A 5,455-nucleotide genomic window follows, 5' to 3' on the forward strand; every position below is an offset into this window, starting at 1 on the left:
TTTACATTGAAGTGCAACCCATACTGAAGGCTGTGGTCTTTAGTCTTCATTACTAAGTATTTTAAGTCCTCTTACTTTTAGCAAGCAAAGTTGTATCATTTGCACACCACAGGTTGTTAATGAGTCTTCTTCCAATCCTGGGATGCCATGTTCTTCATATAATTCAACACTTCAGATCATTTGCTCAGCTTACAGATTGAATTAGTATGGTAAAATACTACAATCCTGGTACATACCTTTCCTGATTTTAAACTACTCAGCATTCCCTTGCTTTGTTTAAACGACTGCCTCTTGGTCTTGGTTCAGGTTTCTCATGAGCACATTAGGTATTTCAGTATATTCATTCTCCCCAGTGTTGTTCATAACATGATTTTCACAATTGAAACCTTTGTGTAGCCAATAAAGCACAGGTAAACATCTTTCTGGTATTCTCCACGTTCATCCAAGATCCATCTTACATCAGCAATATTTCTCATTCCATGTCCTTGTCTTAATTCTGCTCAGACCTTTGGAAATTTCCAGTCAATGTACAGTTGCAGCCATTTTTAAACTTATCTTTAGCAAAACTTTGCTGTCATGTGATAATAATGACATTAGTCTGATCATTTTCATGTTCCATTTGATCAACTCTCTATGAAATGGTCACAAATATGTATCTCTTCCAATCAACAGACCAGGTAACTTTTCTCCAAATTTCTTGGCATAGGTGAGTGAGTGCCTCCAGTACTATAACATTTTGCTGAAAGATTTCAATTTGTATTCCATCAATTCCCATAGACTTCTACTTTGCCAATGTCTTCATTACAGCTTGAACTTCTTCCTTCAGTACCTTTGACTCTTGTTCATATGATACCCCTAGAAATGACCATGTCTTTTTGGTACAGTGACTCTGTGTAATCCTTCCATATTCTTTCGATGCTCTCTGCATTTTTCAATATTTTACCCAAAAGATCATTCAGTATTTCAAATCGTAGCTTGAATTTTTTCCTCAGTTCTTTCAGTTTGAGGAACACTGAGAATGTTCTTCCCTTTTAGTTTTCTAACTCCAGATCTTTGAGCATTATAATATTTGAGTTTGTCTTCTCGAGCTGACCTTTGGCATTTTCTGTTCACCTCTTGTGCCTTCTCACTTCTTCCATTTGCTTTAGCATCTCTACATTGGAGAGCAAGTTTCAGAGTCACTTCAGACATCCTCTTTGGTCTTTTCTTTCCTTCTTGTCTTTTTAGTGTCCTTTTGCTTCATTCTTGTGTATTAGTCTTCACGTCATCCCGTAGGTCTCTAGTTTTCAGTCATTAGCATCTAATGCGTCAAATCTATTACTGAGATGATCTTTAAATACAGGTGGGATATGTTCAAGGTTATGATTTGCCTTTTGTGGATTTGTTTTAATTTTCTTTAGCTACAGCCTGAGCTTGCATATAAGCAATTAATGATCTAATCCACTGCCTTCCTGTGGCCTTGTTTTGCTGATGATGTGGAGCTTTTGTACCCTCTCTTTACACAGATGTAGTTAGTTTGATTTCTGTAGTCAATTTGATTTTTAGTTTGCCAGTAAAGCCTTTCAATATTGCAAGGTCAGCCTTGATTTTTTTTTTTTTTTCAGCTTGAGAAATGCTTAGATTGTTCTTCACTTTTGATTTTCTAACTCTAGATCTTTGCACATTTCTTTATAACTTCATTTTGTGTTCTTGATCTGGACTTTGAAATTTTCTATTCAGCTATTTTATATCTTCCATTTTCTTTAGCTTCTCTATGCTAAAAAGAATATTTTGGAGTCTTTTATGATATGCATTTTTAAATTTTGTTTTGTTTTAAAATAACTTTTTGCTTTCTTCTACTATGGTATGTTTTATACCATTCCACAACTCTTTTGATCTTATGTCATTAGTGTCTAATGCATTAAATGTGCTCTAAAATGGCCTACAAATTCTAGTAGGATATATTCTAGGTCATATTTTGGCTGTCCTGGATTTGATTGAATTTTCTTAATCTTTATCCTTAATTTACACATGGGCAATGAGTGATCTATTCCACAGTAGTCCCCTTGCCTTGTTTTGGCTAATGATGTTGCACATTTCCACTGTCTTTTCTCACAGATATAGTCAGTTTGATGCCTGTTCCCACCTGTTGAGGTCCATGTGTATATTTGCCTTTTATGTTGTTTTAAAAATGTACTTGCAGTGAACAAGTCATTGGTCTTGCAAAATTCTGTCATGTGTTCCCTAGCATTGCTTCTATCATCATAGCCATATTTTTCAACTTCATATCCTTCCTCTTTGTCTCTTACTTTTGTATCCCAATAACCAGTGGTTATCAATACATTTTGTTTGGTTAATTTCAGACTGAAGATGCTGGTAAAATTATTTTATTTCATCATCACTAGCTTTAGTGGTTAGGGTTTAAATTTGAATAATGGTTGCATTAACTGGTGTTCCTGTAGGTGTGTGAATATTATCCTATCATAGAGAACATTGTACTTCAAGACGATCTGCAACTGTTCTTTTAGATGATGAATGGGGCACCATTCCTCTTTAATTTATCCTTTCCAGCATAGTAAACTATATGATTGTCAGTCAAAATGACCAAAACAAGATAATTTCAGCTAACCAATACCTAAGAATTTGATATTTATGAGTTCCGTTTCAATTTAGGCAATCTCCAATTTTCCTAGATTCATATTCTGTACATTCCACTTTCCAATTATTAGTGGCTGATTGCATCTATTTCTCCACATTTTCAGTTGTGCCCCATTAACAAATGAAGGTCCTGAAACCTTTGTCTATTCATGTCATTATTGTCCACTTTATTTTGAGGAAATAGCTCTTTTTCCAGTAGCTCTTTAACCACTCAGGTTAAAGATTAACCTGAGTGGCTAATTTGTTGACACTATAGATCACAATATTCTAGCCCTTTAATAATATTTTCATCGTTCAGCATGATAGTTGGCACTGTTCCATTGCTATGCATGAGGTTTTCAGTGGATAACCACCAGTAGTCTACTGCTCCGTCGTCCTAGTCTATCTTAGTCTGGAAGTTCCAATGAACCTCTCCAACATTGGTGACTCCGCTGGTACTTAAAATAACCGGTGGCATTGCTTCCAGAATCTCAGCAACACACAGATACCACTGTACGAGAAACTGAAAAACTAGTGATGGTGTGTCTGACCCTAGCCATAGTATTTTCAACCATCTCACATGCATGTGAAAGTTAGACAATGAATAAGGAAACTGGTAGATTGGATGCATTTGAATTATGATGCTGGTGAAGAACACAAACTGCCAGAAGAACAAACAGTGTGTCTTAGAAGTATAGCCAAAATGTTCCTTAGTAGCCATGATTGTGGGACGTTGTGGCTTGTACTTTTGTCAAGTTTTCAGGAGGGACCAGTCCCTGGAGAAGTAGTACATCATGCTTGGAAAAGTGGACGGTTAGTGTAAAAGTGTAAGACCTTTAATGTGATAGATGACATGTTGGAAGGAACAATTGGCTCAAACATAACAACGTGAGGATGGCACAGAACCTGGCAGTGTTTCTTTGTGCTGTGTAGGATCACTATGAGTCAAAACTGACTCCATGGCACCTAACAATGAGTAGATAGAATTGTTTCAGTGGCTGTGGGTAAAACATAAGAACAAAATTTGGAGGGGGTAATAAAGTCTAGTTTCCATTTTAATCTATGCAGATTTTTAATATCTCATTTATTATCATTATTATTCCAAAGTGCTTTTATATTGCTGGTCTTTAAAATTTTGGATTCTTAAAATCCTCCTTTGCATCTTCCTTCCTGAAATTAGAAACAGGATAAACTTATTGCTAGTCTAAAATTCCTTACAATGTCTGAGTCTCTTTGAAGTAAATGCTTTCTTATTTTCAAAATTACTCATTCTCGTACTTATTTTGCATGGATACGTACCAAAGTAACTTCATTTTATTGCTCTAATTTAAACTCCTTTTATTCTCCATACATTCTAAGGCTCCTTTTGGTCTCTGCTTTTAAAATAATCATAAAGACATTAGCTTTTTTTGATCTATTATCTAAAATACTTTCTCCATTGTTCTGTACTTATTTATTTTCATATGTTAAAAATATTTTAAAACTCAATATTTTGACCTTTAATTTGAGTATTGAAAATAAACTCTCCTTCAATTTCATTTTTTTTGACTTGCATTCAGTTCAATAGTCTAAAAATTATAAAAAAGAAAAAAACCTTTGAGTTATTTTTCTCCATAAGTCTTTATTATTTTGGTCTAGTTATGCTATAAATATTACTATAAAAATCAGACTTTATGCTATCTGGTGGTTAAGTGATTTTTTAATTTAAAGGACATCTAAATTTTGTAATTTATTGGTCTATATTCTTTACATTTTTTTTTTTTGTCTTTCTGTCCCACTATTGAATATATACCAAAAACCATGACTCCTATGCACACAGTTATCTTTCAGCTTAGACCAATATGCCTTTTAAATGCTTACTGCTCTACTTTTTTTCCCAGTGCCTGCCATTCATTGATTTTAAATCCTGTTTCAAATCTTTGCTCCACTATCACTTATTTAGTCATGCATTTGTTCATTTTATTAACCTTATCTATCACTTTCAAAGGAGCTCTGGTAACATAGTGGGTATGAATTGGGTTTCTAACCTCAAGGTTAGCAGTTTGAATGTCCCAGCTGTCCAACAGGAGAAAGATAAGGCTTTATGCTCCTGTAAAGATTTACAGCCTCAGAAACTTTGTACAGGGTCGCTATGAGTTGGAACCAACTCCACAGCATTCTACCACCACCATTACTTTCAAACTTCTTAAATTGTATTTAAATATAATTCCTAGAATAATTTGAATATATCCAATTGATTCATTAGCTTTCCTGATTCTTATGTGTGCTTTACTTTCCTTGTAATAAACACTTTTCTCCTTTTCTGATAGGTGGAGTCCTACCTGTGGATTAAATTAAACATTACCTCTAATTTATAGCTTCCCTGTTTCCACTGGGAAAAATTATTTTATCACAGTGTCACAGAATGATTGTTTTATTTGTTTATAGTACAGTTTGGGGCACTAAGTTATAATTTAATATCTTATTTAATATTTTATAATACTTAGGTATAAAGATGTCATTGATATATATATGTATGTATATTTTTGCCATTCTCCCTACTTTTACTAAAGAGCCCCATACAGGGAAGAGGTAAGCATTAAATTAAAACATGAACCATACTTTTTATATATTCCATCATTCCTTTCAAAGATTATTAAAATACCCATCAAATAGATAGTAGTGGTAAAATAAGTTTGTAAAATAAACGCTAAATGTCATTTGTTATGAGACAATGTTGTTGTTAGATGCTATCGAGTCGGTACCATATTAGCTATATTTGAATAAAAAGCTGGATCCAGACAGAAGAAATTACACAGGAAAATTATAACATCTATTTTTAACAGAAGAACATAGGATA

The sequence above is a fragment of the Chrysochloris asiatica genome, unplaced genomic scaffold (genome assembly GCF_000296735.1).
Source record: "Chrysochloris asiatica unplaced genomic scaffold, ChrAsi1.0 scaffold00001, whole genome shotgun sequence".
In the NCBI taxonomy this organism is placed as follows: Eukaryota; Metazoa; Chordata; class Mammalia; order Afrosoricida; family Chrysochloridae; genus Chrysochloris; species Chrysochloris asiatica.